Consider the following 16,119-nt stretch of genomic DNA (forward strand, 5'->3'; position numbering starts at 1 on the left):
CGCTCCCTATCTGGTGTCTGAGGTGGCAGGGCCTCCACCCTTTGCCGTCTACTCACTCCTTCTTGCCCGCCGTTGTTCATAAGGAGCCCACTCCCTCCTCGGGGCCCCAGAGGCCTTTTCCTCTGAGCCTGCGCTGGCTCTGGGGAAGCGCGCCCGGGCCCTCGGCGGGCGGGGACCAGCCCTTCCACCTGCAGTGCACGCACTGAAGTGGCACCGACAGGTGCCAAGCCAGCTGGACCCCCAACCACGCACAGGATCACTCGACAGGGATGGATGGAGACTTCCAAGTTCACCGGAAGAGGGAGGAAACCCGTCATTGTTCCTGGGCAAGGCCACCAGACCTGGTGATGGGCTCTCAGACTGAGCACTGAGCAGGGTCGTGAGCGACCTTGGACAAGTGGCCTCCCCATCGGGTTCCATTTCCTCTGCTGAAGAGTGAGAGTTTGGAAACATGGCGCCCTCTGAGATCCTTCATGATCTTCGTGATCCACGACATCCCGTGACCGTGGCCACCTTGTGGAAACCGTGTGGCCTCTGTCCCCTTTTGGGGTGGGTGTCTCAATGCATCAATGCAAACCCAGAGTGGGCACCCTCAGCTGGACCCCAGCCCCCTTCAGAGGTTCCTGTGGAGGCTTCTGTTGGGCACATCAGCTTTTTTAAGGAAGCATTTCATTAAAGTATAGCATAATATGCACTAAAAAAGTATCACACTACATGTCCACTTTCCACAAATTAAGCACACCCATGTGATCAACACCCAGATCAAGAAGAGGACATTGCCACCCCCAGAGATCCCCTACTGCCATTTGCCATCACTAACCCCCCACCTAGACAACCACTATCTTGACTTCTACACCAGAGATGGATCGTGCCTCTTTTTCTAGCTTCATATGAACAGAATTACACAATATGCATGCTTTTGTGTCTGCTCCTTTCATCCAACACTGTGTCTGTGAGATTCACCGCCCGACTGTGTGGAGGGGTTCCTTCATTCTCGTCGCCATAGCGCAGTCCATCTTGTGAACAAACCGCAATTTATGTATCTACTCCTCCGTTGGTGGGCATTTGGGTTGCTTTCAGGTTTGGGCTATTACGAAACCTGCTGTTGCGAACAGTCCTTTGGTGACCATTTGCACACGTTTCTTTGGGGCATACACCTGGGAATGGAATTGCAGAGTCGTAGGGCAGGCACACATTCAGCTTTAGTCGAGACCGCCAGTTTTCAAAGTGGTCGCACCAATTTACACCACACTCCAGTGTGAGAAGTGCCAGTCAGCCACCCCTCCACCAACACCTGGAACGTCAGTCTTTTTCGCGTTAGCCTCTCTGTTTAGTGTGTCATGGTATCTCAGTGTGACTTTAATTTGTATTTCCACGATGATTAATGAAGTTGATCCCCTCTTTATATGCTTGTCATCTGTTTTTTCATATTGATTTGTAGACGTTCTTTGTATATTCCAGGCACTAAACATAGGTACGGATGTAGGTTAAACATAGATATGTATGTGGATAGAGATGGAGATGGAGGTGGAGATAGAGATGAAGGAGATGGAAATAGAGATAGAGATAGGTTACAAATGTCCCCTCAGACTCCGTCAAGGTGGTCTTTCTCCTTTATCCTGTTAATGCAATGAGTTACACTGATAGACTTCCATTGTTAAACCAGTTCTCCGCTCCTGGAATAAACCTAACTTGGTCATAGTGTAATCACTCTTTCACTTACTATTGGATCTGATCTGCTAATGTTGGGTTTAGGACTGTTACCCCCACAGTCATGAGTGAGGTCGGCCTGTGGTTTTCGTGTCTGGACACGTCCCTCTAAGGCTTTGGCATCGAGGTTAGACCGCCTCCTACAATGAGTGGGGAAGCGTCCCTCTCTCTATTCTCGGCGAGCGTTAGCAGAAGGTTGCTTCCATGTGCACATTAGTTGTTGATTTGGAGAAAGGCCCACAGAAGTCAGGCCTGGGCACTGTATCTGGGGGTCCTGTGTCTGTGGCCTCATCTGCCTTTTGAGCGTGGGGGAGGGGGACTTGGGGTCTCACCTGACAAACACCCTTGAAATAGGCTTGAACAGGAGGGACGGGCTGCACTCAGGGTCTCCCTGGGGACTCTGCTCTGCCTTCTTCTCCGTGGTCCTTCTCAGCTTCTCTCCCTTCCTGTTTCCAGTGTCATCACGGCCTGCCCTGCCTGGCTCCCCTGCTCTCTTCCTGCTCCCTCCAGGCCCATCTTCTTCTCTCTCCACCTCTCTCTCTGTCTCTCTCTCTCTGCCAGAACTACTCACAGTGCCGTGTGTGTATGTGTGTGTGTGTGTGCGCGCGCATATGTGCGCATGTGTGTGTCTGTGTGCATGTGCGTGTGTGGCCAGCGGCAGTGCCCACTGCTGGGAGATGCTGCATGCTGCTGTCACGCAGTCACTCACCTGCTGTGGCCTGGACTCAGGCCTGAGCCTCCTCCAGGCCCTCCCGCACCCCGCGCCCCGCCCCCCGGCTGCTGCCTCTGCCTCCTCCATTTTCTGGCTCTGCTGCTGGAGCCGGCTGCCTGCAGTGGCCCCGTGGCGGAGGCTTGAACAATCTCTGGAGTGCCATGAAAGATTCATGAGGGCCGAGTGTGAGGATGTGCACTGACTGGGTAAAGGCTGGCACTGAGCTCTCGGCTGGGGGGGGCAGGCAGGGAGGGCGGGCCCTGGCTGTGGGCAGGGAGCTGGGAAAGGCAGCCTGGCACCAACCCTGGCCATAGAGTAGGGGTGCCTCACTGCAGTACCCCCAAAGTCAGTACATTGTCACCAAGAGAGGAGGGGGAGGGGCACCCTGTCGCTGAAAATCAGGCAAGTGTTCAATTTGCAGACCATGCATGGTCCTGGCCAGGTCCTGGAGGGGGTCCCTGGACAGCCCACCACCTTTTGCAGGGGTCGGTCCCTTAATACCACTGAAAGGTTAGTGAGCCAGTGTGTGCAGTCTCCGGAACGCCTGCCTGTGTCTGGTAAAAATGCCACTCTGCTGTCTCAAGGATGTGCCGAGGCCGGGAGGCGAAGCCGGTGGGTGGGTGGCTGCTCTGGAAATAGGGAGCCTAGAAAAGGCCACACGTTCCAGAACCTTCTGCGCTGAGTTCAGTGAGCTGTGATGACAACTGACAGTCCCATGGAATGATCCTCCTGCCTCCCCTGGCTTCGTCATCCAGTGAACACTTTCAATCAAGCTCTGGCCTCGGAGCTTCCCCCTGGCTCCCGGCTGGCCCTGCCCGCGAGCTCAACCCGCAGCCCCAGCTCCTCCTTCTCCTGAGGCAAGACCCCAGGCAGAGAGGCTACGAGGACGAGCATCCCGGCAAGAAGAGCCGTCTGCCGGGTGAGGGTCACCACAGGCCCCGAGTCGGGAGCCAGCAGGAGTCGGGTCCAGCCCAGGGCCAGAGCCAGCTGAGCTCTGGCCCAGGCGCTGCAGCTAAGTCATGTGATGCTCTCGGGCACAGCCCTTCCCTCTCTAGACCTCACAGCTTCCTCTGGGAAGGGACAGAATTGCTCCAGGTGACAGGGACCGTCCTTCCCCACCCCAATAGTCCACAACCTAAAGGGACCTGGGATAAGTAAAGCCAGCACTGGAGACCCAGGGGCCACAGGAGTGGGCGGATGTTGCCTGTGGGCGCCAGGGTCCCTGCAGTCCTGGAAAAGGGTCTCCGTGGGCTTCCCCGAGGCAGGGGCTTCATGCGCTCTCAGCAGAAGCTGTGCTCGTCATTATTGTTAATTGCAATAACGAGAATAATAGTAATCATCCTAATCATAGCCTGGCTGAGAGGGATGGCGGCTGCCTTAAGGGAATCATTAAGACTGAGGAGAGGAATATTCTTAGAAACTAGAGGAATTCCCCAGGCTCCAGGCTGCTGAGAAGTGACCACGAAGGAAACAAACCTTGCAACCTGGGCTGGAATCGGTGGTCATGGGTTGGCACCTGTGCAGGGAGGCCCTAGTGAGGGACTAAGACTTCCCGGCTGTGCTCAGGAGCCGGGACCTGCCCTGGCCAACAGCCTCATTAATAGAAGCACCATGCTCTGCTGGGGCCCCAAGACCAGCTTACCCCCCACACCCCCAGAGGCACACCTCCTACTGGCCTCTGCCCTGGGCACCTCATTTCAAAAGAGATATTAACACACTCAAGTTTTCTCTAGTTGGTGGTGGGGAGAGGGAGGGAGGTAAGGACGAGGAGGGAGAGAAGAAAGGGTCGGAGAAGCTGTGCTGAGCTGACGGAGCTCTGGCCGCAGGGAAGGAACCTCAGTTTACACAGGGAGCGGATGGGTCTGCGGTGCCTGCAGGATCTGGCAGAGAGGTGCCAGCCCTCAGGGAGGGTGAGAAGCAGGGTTAGCCAGTGTCAGACACCCAGCGGTGTGGTCTCTCCACCTCTCCTCTCCTCTCTGCCTCCTCCTGCCTGGTGGCCGCGTCCTGTTCCTGCCACCCAGCCCACCTGGCAGGAGGTGGCTGCCCTCAGCAGCTCTGACCTGGTGGGCACAATCTGGGTCCAGTTCATCTCTGGTGGGCACAATCTGGCTCCAGTTCATCTCTCGCCCAGGCGCCTGTGGCCAGGGGAGGAGCCGCAGAGTTGGCACTTTGTGGGCAGGATAGGCGAGCGGGCAGTTAAAGGACAGGCCCCCAGCATATGGGCTAGGCCAAGACCCCCAAAGGCGGCTACTGCATGTCGCATCCTAGGAGGCGTACAAAGAGGAGCTGGCTGGATTTGGCCCCAGAAGCAGAGGGAAGCTTACGCGGACCCACGGAAGGCCCTCAGAAACTTGAAAGGCTGCCAGGGGAAGAATAGGAGATGAATTCTGTGGCCCCAGGACCCTTGAAGAGGCAGGGAGGGGAGGTGGTACTGAGGAAACAGGCTTTACTTGATGTCAGGAGCCTTCTAGTAACTAGGTGAGCTGACTCTCATGGGAGGGCTGCCTCAGCAAGAAGGGAGTTCTGCATCGCTGTGAATATTCGGGTGGACTCATGCCCACCTGCCAGAGACAGTGTAGAGCCAGGTTGAGCATGGCCTCTGCATTAGTCAAGGTTCTCCAGAGAAACAGAACCAAGAGGAGAGAGAGAGTGAGAAAGAGACTTATGACAAGGAATTGGCTCTTGCAGTTATGGAGACTGAGAAGACCCACAATCTGCCGTCTACAAGCTGGAGACCCAGGAAAGCCCGTGGTGTAAGTTCCAGCTCCAGGGCAGCGGAAGCTGGAGACCACAGGCAAGCAGGGAGAGAGAATTCTCCCCTCCTCTGCCCTTTGGTTCTGTTCAGGCCCTCAACGGATTGGATGAGGCCCACCCACACCGGGGAGGGCAATCTGTGTTCCTCAGTCCACCAATTCACATGCTAATCTCTCCTGGAAACACCCTCACAGACACACACAGGAATAACATTCAACCAGCTATCTGCCCCCACCCCCACAACCCACCCTGGACCCTTGGTTGTCCTCACAGCTTGTGTGACCAGGCCTCTGCTCGCCTCTCCAGCTTCCTTGCTGGCACTTCCTCCTCCAGACCCCTGGGATCTCTCTGAGCCACGTTCTCTCCTTTCCTGGGCTGGGCACCTGCTGGTCCCTCTGCCTCTCTCCTACACATCCTTCCCTTTTCATCGTAAGCATCACCTCTTCCAGGGAACCTCCTGGATAGGGTTAGAGACTGCCTGTCCCTTGTGCAGAACCCTCTCTGGGGCAATTAACTGCAAACTGTGAGATGTGCATGAAGGGAAAGAACCGGGAGTGAGGGAAACCCCATGGGGAGTAATCTAGACTGGGTAGGAGGGGAAGCCGGTGACCCCAGAGCATCTGGGTGCTAATGTGGCATCTAGTAAAATCAAACCTGTATTCTCAATCCTCCTGCATCAAAATGTTTATGTGACCCTGAACTCATTCAGTGTCAGTCTGCAAGAACCAAAGCCAAACTCCAGCTCAGGAGCAGCTTTCAGAAGGCTGAAACCACCGGGCCAGCCCGGCCTACCTCCAGACAAATGGCTACGCTGTGGGCCGGAGGCGGCCTCTCCAGTCTCGTGGAGCCGCTGGCGGGGCGAGGCGCCACCAGGGTCTCCTTCGCTGCAGTTGCATCATGGGCTGAGCCCGTTGTGCCAGCAGGGAGGAGGAGGCGGAGACGGAGGAGGCCACGAGGGAGGAAGGGAGGGAGGGAGGGAGGAGGGAAACAGGCAGAGCGCTGCTTCTCATTCCCCGGGGAAGCGTCTGCAGTCAACCCAAATCTAATCTCAGAGGGGGGCGACGGCAAAAAAGAAAGCTCTCCCTTGTTCCCAGGCTGTTGTGTTTTCTGCTTTGGGATCTACAGCAAAGCGGGCATTTGGGGAGTGGTTCCAAGGTGGAAGCCCCTGCACCACCACCTTTCTGCTGCTGTGAGCAGGGGAGTGACAGGCACAGAAGGCACCGCCACACGGTGGAGCAATCCCAGGGGGGTCTCGCAGACCCTCCCACCCCTCCTGGCTCTGTCTTGTTTGCAGTCAACAGCTTCCATCAGGGTCTCTCTGCTCACCGTGCTGTCTGCATCTTCTTTTCTTACTGTTATCTAAGGGGGTGGGGAAGCAGGTTTGACGGCTTTGTTGAATAGAGTATGTAGATCCGGAAGGGACAGGCGGTCCAACCCCTGGGGGCTGCAGAGTCTCAATGCGGAGACCAAGATCCACACACCCAACCTGCATGTATAGACTGAATAAATAATGCCCAGATCAGGGTTATTTTTCAGACGCACATACATGCTGTTGCAAACAATCAAATATAAATTGATTATAAACCACTACTGAATTCAAAGTAGCTTTTTGTCATTGTGAGTTTTCTCAACCGATGAATCCTAAAAATTAAAGCACCAGCATGTGAAGAGATCCTTGGAGTCTGACATTAAAATGCAGTTCACGGACTTGAAAGATGGAGAGCCTCAACTCCATGGCAAATCCTTCCTTTTTGCTGAAGAAAGTACAGTTCCCCAGAGGTCAAGAGCCTTGGCTGAGGTCACACAGCTTATGAGGGTGTTAGTGCCTGGCCCCACCCAGGCTCTGACCTCAGACCAGGGCAAGTATTTAACTCCTCCGAGTCTCCCTCCACTTCTGTAAGGTGGGACTGTTGAGAGGTTTCAGTGAAAGAGTCCGGACCCATTGGTTGACACAGTGCCCGGCACATAGCAGGCACTCAGTAAGCAGTGAAGATCACCACCATTGTTCTACCATTCTTGCTATTATAGCCTGTGGCCTCGTGCACTCTCCGTTTGCACCTAAGTCACACTGACTGTGTGACCTACCTGGCCATACGTACCCAACTCCATACATGGGAGTTGGGTGGGCAATGTGGTTGGATAAGACAGTCCGCTTTAGTGCTACCCCACACTTACCCACAAGTGGGAGTTGAGAAATAAACATCCCTCAGCACAGAGCCCTTGCTGTGAACTCGCATAGCAACGGGTACTTTCCCACCACGGCTCTGCTCTTTCTGAATTGCCTTTGCCTGGGTGCAGGTCTGTGTCCCTCAACAAAGAGCAAGCAAAGTGGATTGAGAACCAGGTGAACAGTTCACTGGTCAACACCAGTGCTTACAGAGTAATCAACCAGTGGGTCGATGGACAGATGGTAGAAGGACGGATGGATGGATGGGTGGATGGGGTGGATCGCGGGTGGGTAGATGGAAGGATGGAAGGATGGATGCGTGGATGGGTAGATGAGTGGGTGGATAGACCATCTTCTCGGGATACTTCCTGGAACTGCAGAGAGAAAAGGATTAAGCGAAATGGTGAAGAGGCCAGGCACTACACTTCATGTAGAGTCCAGATGACATTTCCAGAGAGCAGCTGCCCAGAATGCTAGTGCCTCTGCCCACCTCCACAGGTCAATGCTGCCTTGCAGAAGAGGATTGAAGGCCAAGTGAGGAATCGAAAGAACCCGTGAAACCTCAACCCAGTCACAGGAGCAAACCACCTTCTGCCCTGAGTGGCAGAAAGCACACTCAGAGGAGGCCAGGCCCCCTGGGCGGAGGAAGGAAGGAGTGAGGGACTCTAATGATGGCTGAATCAACGCAGCAGGCACCAGTTGGAGGAAGGGTTTTCTCTGAGAAGGCCGCCCAGGCCCTGGCCCTGGCCCTGGATGAAGGTCTGGGGTGGGCCTCTCCCTTCCCCAGCCCAGGGCCAAGGACAGCCATCTGGGGCTGCAGAACTGACCCCCCCGCGGCTCCCAGTTGGGGAGGGAGTGGGTGGCTGCCTGAGAGCTCCTCAAGCCTGCATCTATTTATAGCCCGAGCGGCTTGTTTTATTTATTTGGGTTTTTTTGGTTCCTGCGTCCCAAGATCTCATGTGCTTTGTTCTGCTGGAAGGAACACGGCCACATGGCCTTGGATGCTGCCCCTGTCAAGGACCCCACCTTGGTGGTGACCACAGAAAGCCACTCACACACACACGCACTCAAGTGTGCACACATACATGCACGTTCACACACACGAGGTGACCTCTTCTTCTCCACCTGCCCTGAGCCGGCCCACCCCTCACAGCCCTAGCACATCCACCTCCAACGACGGACGCAGCCCTTGCTTTACACAAACCCTCATCTCTGAAACGCCTGCACTGACTTCTGGTTTTGAAAATCAAACCCCTTTTCTTCTGCAAAGGACACCCTGGAGGAAAGTTAGAAACTCGCTATGAGCAAAGAGCCGGCCATCAGCAACCTGTCGAGAGCCCATGACAGGAACGTCCGAGTTTGGTCACCACCTCGTAGAAATGGTTCGTTTGTGAGTGAACAGTTTGGGGACCTCGAGTTTCTACTGCCAGCCCGAAGGAGTCAGATTTGTGGGTTCGTATCTGGGCTCACTGGGGCTCATGGGAGCCGGCCCCCGTCTCTCCCCCTGGGTGCCCTCACAGGGGGTTGCCGGGCAGGTTTACCTGACCCAGCCTCGGGTTCTCTGCCTCCAGGGGTGCCTGGGCAGGCCCTGCTCCCCACCTGCCTCGGGGCTGTCACTCCTCTGTGAGGGAAGGGAGAAGGGACCCCACCGCTCAGCAGTGGGTGGGGCCTTGGGTGTGGTGGCCTCAGCCGGAGAAGGGGGAGGGGAGGGGCAGGCCACGCAGATTCCACAGGGAGCCCAGGTGGGATGAGGACCAATTGAGGGGGGCACCTTTGGAGCCCCTCCTGCCTCCACCCAGGCAGACCCAGGCCAGGTCCAGCTGTCGGCAAAAATAAATAAATAAATAGAGATGAGCTTGCTCCAGAGACAGCATGGATTCCCTTCCTTACCACCGGACCAGGAGGGCTGTGTGGGCAACCCTACCAGGTGGGAAGCTGAAGGTGGACCTAAAACAGCTGTGCAAAGGAGGGGCCGGGGTGAGAGCAGTGGGCCAGGGGCCATAGGCCCAGGGTACCTCTCCCCGCCACTAACCACTGGGTGGCACATACAGGGCAGGTGGTGGTTTCTCTGCTTTGGTTTCTGCATCTGTTAAAGGAATGGTAGACAGCTGGACAAGGGACCTCCAAGGTGACAAGTGCTGGGTCCCTTCAGATGCCATCTGTGCAGGAAGGAGGAAAGTGTCCTGTCTGAAGCAGCAGAACCCAGCAGGCCTGGAGGTACCCACTAAGGTCTGCTCAGCTACCCTCTAGAGACCACTTGCCTTCTCCAGCATCCCTCCAGCCACCACTAGACCCTTGGCCAGAACTGCCTCTCAGCTCACCTGGGTGAAAGGCTTCGAAACTTCTGGCAGGTGGAGGAAACTTAAAGAATGCCACAAAAATATGTGAGAGTCCTGGCCACCAGAGGGAAAAGACACGAAATCCTAGGGCCAGCCAGGAGGTGGACACACGTCACCCCACTTCTCACTTGGCTGGGTGCTGGCAGAGCCCACGCTCGCAGGTTCCCGGGCGAGCTCTCTGGAGGCATGCCCTGGCCTGGCCGGGGTGGAGATCTCAGGGCAAGGGAGGGCAGTTTTGATGGTCTGAGCCACAGGGCACACAGAGGGCCAGGCTGCCCCCTGAGAATTCCTGGGAGCAGGTCAATGAAGGCAGAAGATGCACGTCCTCTACAGCCCAGGCCCAGAGGGAGAGTCGACTGCCCCTGAGGCCCACTCGAATCACCGAGACCCTCTTTAGGGGGTTTGTGTCTTCCCATCTGTGGGTAGACAGGCACTGCCACAGCCACGGGTGGGGGTGGCTGACCCAGGGACCCCTGCAGCCGAGCAGCGACTGTGCAGTGTTGGGGGACAGGCCTGGTGCAGCTAGTCCTCCAGGGAGGCATTCACATTTGGCCAGTGAGCCGCTGAGACTCAGGACGCTGTGGAGGTGCCTTAGGCGGGAGAGGGAGAGGGACAGCTTGTTCCGGACGGTCAGGGGCTGACCAGTGTGGGCAGACAGACTCAAGGTGGGGGGCCGGGAGTATTTACGCCCTTATATGATGACCAGGCTCGTTTTCCCACAGGTCCTGTCACTAAGGAAACCTTACCCCGGAGAGGGAAGGACAGTGCTCCTGGGCAGATTCCTCCTTTTTATCGCCATGAAGCTCAAAGTGGTCTCTTTGGGGATCCACCAGCTCAGCCACCAAAGGACTCTGCAGGAGAGCTATTCAGGGGAAGTCCCTCCAAGCCTTTTACTATCATTGTTAAAAGACATGTAACCTGGAGGTTAAGAGCCAGGATTTTGGCTCTGACAGGCTTGAGTCCAAATTCTGCTCTGCCACTTACTAGCTGTGTGACTTCAAGCAAGTTACTTTACCTCTCTGTGCCCATGTCTTCGGTCTATAGAATGATGAAAACGTCAACACCACCTCCTGGGGTTATTGTGAAGAGTGAATGGGAGGACACACAAAGCGACTAGCACTCTGCCCGACACAGAGTGAGTTATCAACAGTGAAGATATTATTGCCATTTTTACTTACAGCTCACTAAAGAGCAAACAGTATGATTCTATTCTCAGCAACTATAAGGAGCAGACGACACGGGCCCAATGACAACTCCCAGCCCCGTTCACCAAGCAGCGACACAGCCGGCCTTGAAGGCGCGCGGAGGGGCCTCGAGGCCTCCGCTTCTGCCCACTCCACCTCTCTTCTTCTTCTTCCTCCAAATGCTCAGGTGCCATCACACATCCACGCTGGGCCGGGTGTGTTCCCTGCTCAGCCTCCGCCTGCCGTTCCCTCGATTCACTCAGGCATCACTCAGCTAAAGGGACAAGTTTCCTTCTGGCGCTGCCCACACCCCTCTGGAATGGTCTGCCTCTCCCAGCTCTCTAGTCCCTCTGTCTCCATTTACTGATAAGCCCAGAGAGGGTAAGCACTTGCCCCAAGACACACAGCAAGGCAGTGGCAGAAGATTCTCAGGGTTCTGAGTTCCAGCATTTGGTCTTCTCCACCAGTGAACCACTTCACATCCTGATGACCTGGAAGGTAAAATGAGCCCTCAGTAGAGATTAAAGGCCCTCCTCCCTCCGGAGGCCTCCTGGGAGTGCTCACACACTTCCTGCTGTCTTCACACTGCGGTCAAAGGCTGATGTCTCTTCTCACCTTGCAGGAAGAGACACAGCTCTGCTGGAGAAGACAGTAAACCAAGTCGGGGAGAAGAAAGGGTGCAGGAGATGGGGCCCCTGCACACCTCTTTGAGCAGCTGCGAAAGCGAGCGGCTATCTCCGCCATCAATGTGGGGGTCAGAGAGCACTCAGCCCAGAGCTGGGGTCCTCAGACGAGCACCAGGGTCTTCGGGCAGGCCCACTCCGCCCCCCCAGAGCCAGGCCTCCAGGGAGCCCTGGTGTCGTCTTCACTCCCACAGGGGACGAGCTCCTCTCGGCTCAGCAGGCAGCCTCTCAGCAGGCTAGGAGTCGCACGGCATCTGACGACTATCAGCAAATAAGAATAACAGCGTGGACCCCTCCCACTCACTCTTCCTTGGCGCCTTCTGAGGGTCCAAGCCCTGCAGGGAAAGCTCAGACGATGCATGGCTGTGGGCCCTGGCTCCGCGGGAGCGCCTGGCCCAGGAGACGAACACATCAGAAGCACCTGGGGTACCTGGTCCAACCCCTTCATGTCTTCTCTTTGGACCAGAGCAAATGGCAGGCTCATTAGCCAGAAGCACTTCCAGGGACTTAATCTCCTTCAAGCCCCACAAGAGCCCATGGGAGAGGCAGGGGTGGGTGTGCCCTTCCCACCTGCCAGGTGCAGCGATGACGTGAGGGCTGCGGCAGGCCCCTGTCCTTGGCACACCAGGGGCTGAGGGAACCGCCTGCTGAGGCTGATCTCGGCAGCAGCGAGTCTCTCCTCACCCTCCTTCCTCAAGAACAAGGTCGGCCAACCGAATGCCTGGGCAGGGACGTGATGGAAGAACGTGTAGAGAACATTACAGACACAGGTGGAGCCCTCTCTTACCAGCTGAGGGGGGTAGGTAAAGGAGTGCTCAGGTTTGCATGGAATCAGGGTGGCCTTCCTGGAAGAGGAGGACTGTGAGCTGGGTTTAGAAGGAGAGGCACCAGGATTAACCTAACTCCTGGCATGAAAGCCTTTCCACGGTTCCACCTGCATGCTTAGCAGGGCAGCTACCTCCAGGCTGTTCCCGTGGCTGTGGCTCCAAGAGTTGCTGTAACCTCTGAGATATCCGAGGCAGACCAGGCCAGGGCTGGGATGTGTGTCTGTGGTGATTTCTACGGCGTATCTCTGTCGTGGGTGAGACGGGATGAGCAGTCTTTTCCATTGACTTGTTGTCACATTTCCATTGTGAGCTCGTTGTTTTGAGACTCTAGAAGCTAGAGCTGCATCAGAAGCTGCAAGTGGGTGGAGCAGCCTTCCCACCCACAGCACGCTGGGTGTGGCAGAAAGTCAGGGGTGCCCCAGGGCTGGGGCCGCTCCCTGCTGGTCCTTGCCAGCATGGCAGATTCCCCCAGAGGTCTCTGGGTCCCGGATCCATCGCTCTGGGGAAGAGAGGCTGTCCATGGCACCACTAGCCTCTACACACACACACACACACGCACACACACGCACACACACACACTCAGTCTGGGCCAGAAGGGCCAGCAGCGCAGAGCCTTGACTGTGGGGGAATGGAAGGGCAGATGCCCTGTCTGGGAGTCGCATCAGCCAGGAGCCTGTGTAAGAGCAGCCGACCACGTCCCAGGTGCTGGGTGGATCTTATTTAAATCTGGAAAGAAAAGAGATTCCACGGAGGGCCGGAGCGGGCAGCGGCTGCAGGGCGTGGGCGTCTCGCCACAGCCCACAGCCCCCACACGGGCCAGGAAGCTCAGCAGGCCCCGCCCCAGCTGCCAGGGAGGCTGGGTTCTGCGGGAGGGTCTTGGGGAGACCTGGAGCATCTGCCGGCCCAGCAGTACCTTTCTCTTGGACGTTTAACTTCTCAAGGCTGTTTACAGTTTATCAGGTAAGCGGACTGAGCGTAGACCCGAAGCCCACAGGGCCACCTGGGAACTCTCTCGCCTCCTCAGCTTGGGACTTTCCTGCCCGCAGGCCTATCAGTGGAGGAGGGTGTCACCACCACCTGAAAGGGCAACCTGAAAAAGAGCCAGGGACAGCCAGCTGTCTGCACAAGCCGTGTGAAAAGGAGAATGGAAACGATCGCCCAGTCGTGCAAGCCCGGAAGTCCACTCCTGCCTCCCCCACCTGCCCTCCGGCCAAAGCGCCGAGAACACCGGCTCATCCGTCCCTACCCAGGGCGTCTGTGCACGTGTGCGAGCCCAGCTCTCACAAAGAGCCCACTGTCTTTTTTAAAAAATAATAATAATGAGTAAACATCATATTTAAATTGCGGTCCATCAGACAAGAGAATATTATTCAAAGATTAAAAGAAATGAGCTAGCAAGCCATGAGAAGACATGGAGGAAACTTAAATGCATATTACTAAGTGAAAGAAGCCAATCTGAAAAGACTGCAGACTGTATGATTCCAACTACATGACATTCTGGAAAAGGCAAAACTATGGAGACAGTAAAAAGATCAGTGGTGGCCAGGGGGTGGGGGAGGGAGGGATGAACAGGTGGAGCACAGAGGATTTTCAGGGCAGTGAAACTACTCTGTATGATACTGTAATGTGGATACACCTCATTACATTTGTCCAAACCCACAGAATGTACAACACTAGGATGAACCCTAAGGTAAACTGTGGACTTCAGTTATTAATAATGTATCAATATTAGTTCAATTGTAACAAATGTGCCACACTAACATGAGATGTTAGTAACCGGGAAACTGTGTGTGTTGGGAGTGGAGGGTATATGGGAACTCTCTGTACTTTCTGCTCAATTTTTCTGTAAACCTAAAACTGCTCTGAAAAAATAGGCTATTAATTTACTACTACTACTACTACTACTACTACTACTACCAATAAATCACATGCAGTATGTGTTTTGTTATGTGTCTGTATTAACCGTATTTTCTTATTTTCTATATTCTGCTTGCTCCGGCATCTGGGCCTCGCTGACCCTGGGGGGACTGTCCCTCCCAGTGCGAGCAAATTCCTAGAGAGATCAGACAACTCCCGAGGGAGCAGACTTTTCCTGTGCACACAGCCAACCCAGAACCCACACCCCAACCACTGCCTCTACTGGGGTCTCTCACTCAGGGCCACTATCCCCTGCCCTAATCACCCAGGGCCAGGTGCCAGACAACTCAGGACAGCCCCTGTGCCCCACAGCCCCCTGAAATTACTCACACTAGCCAATCCTAAGCCTGCTTACTTTGACCTACCCGGTTCCTCCCACAGAACCACAATACAGGCTCTCACCCACATTATCCCCTCGTTCCCTCTGCCTCCTGACCGACCCTGTGTGGCCCTGCATGGCATGGCGTGCCCCCTCCCCTGGGGAACTGTGAGTCACACTCTCTTTTCGATGGCAGTCGTCTCCTCATATGTTTGGTCTCTCCATAATTGAATGAGAAAACCCAGGGGCCAGCACGGTGTGAGGCGCTGGACAATTTATCCACCCAGGACTCTGGTTTCAAAGGTGACCTTGGCTTAGTTTTCAGGGCAGCACCAAAAGACCCTAAGCGGAGGGAGTGTCAGCCTGGAGGGTGATGCTGAGACCCACGCTCTCTGGCGTCCTGGGACGCCGGAGCAGGAGTGGAGCCCATGCCCTTGATTTCCCAGGGAGGTAAACTGAGGCCAGAGAGGGCAGGATTCATCCAAGGGCTCCGAGCTAGCTAGTGGCCCAGCTTGCACTAGGCTTGTGTGGGAAGCCACAGAAGCTGAGTTGGCTGTGTGTCCCCGTGCCCTGCCATCTGGCTGGTGGATGAGGTTCAGCCCCCCACTGCCAACACAGCTGCCCATTTCCATTCAAGCTCCTGGAGGCCCAGCAGGCCAAAGTAGGGCCCAGGCATCTCACTGCCTTTCCTGCTCCTCAGTGTCCTGTGCTGCCATCTGGGCCCTTGCCTGGCCCCTGCGCCTCCCAGAGCCCCAGCCCCCAAGGCCAGGAGGGCCCGAGGCATGCACGCGGCATTTTAGCACTGACATGTGGGAGGGCCCCCTGTGCACACAGCCAGCCTCCCCTTCCTCGCTCTACTAAAGCAGCAAAGGCAAGAGATTCTCTTGGCAGAGTGGCCTTGGAAAGCAGCTGGCTCTTAGGGGAACTGGTGGTTGTAGGCAGCCCAGAAGTGGATACAGAGACCCCTCCAAAGCCTAAATGAGGCAGGCCAGAAGGGACAGAGAAGGGAATCAGGCCATCACATCAGGTAATGTGATGCATTAGTCGGTGGCCCAAACCCCAACGATGGGGGTGGAGGTAGGCTCTGGGGCCCAGATCATGAGCAGGTGTCTGTGCGTGTGTGTGTGTGTTTAGAGGTGAGTGGGGCTCTCCGTCAGGGTCATTCTTAAGTAGATGCTGGTGAACTTACCAAGAAGTGCCCAGACCAGCAGCAGGAAAAATAAGTAAATTGCCACTTAAACAGCAAAGCTGACAAGAACCATTTTTTGAGGGCAAAGAGCTAGGGAGAGGCTGCTGAGCAATGGCGAGGGGTAACAAATTCCATGTCACTCCAAAGACCGCTGCTCCCCAAAGTGATCAAGGCCAATGAACTCTGATAAGGCTCTGTTGGGCTGACACAGGACATTCGCTCATCTCGCCACCTCCACACATCCCATCAAAATAATGGCGCTGGGCATGGGAGGTGGCGGCTTCCTCCTCCGCGTGGACGCAGGCCCAGGTCCCCGGC

The 16,119-nt window shown here is 55.8% G+C and overlaps 1 long non-coding RNA gene across 1 annotated transcript; it reads left to right on the forward strand.

The window, feature by feature from the left end:
* Nucleotides 1–12,919: 12,919 nt before the first annotated feature.
* On the forward strand, nt 12,920–14,312 carry LOC147915082 (uncharacterized). Its single transcript, XR_015554599.1, has 2 exons — nt 12,920–13,336; nt 13,423–14,312. It is a non-coding gene; the product is annotated as an uncharacterized LOC147915082 (long non-coding RNA).
* Nucleotides 14,313–16,119: the final 1,807 nt, after the last annotated feature.

This window comes from Ceratotherium simum, chromosome 16, assembly GCF_057802395.1.
Source record: "Ceratotherium simum simum isolate JZ-2026a chromosome 16, ASM5780239v1, whole genome shotgun sequence".
In the NCBI taxonomy this organism is placed as follows: domain Eukaryota; kingdom Metazoa; phylum Chordata; class Mammalia; order Perissodactyla; family Rhinocerotidae; genus Ceratotherium; species Ceratotherium simum.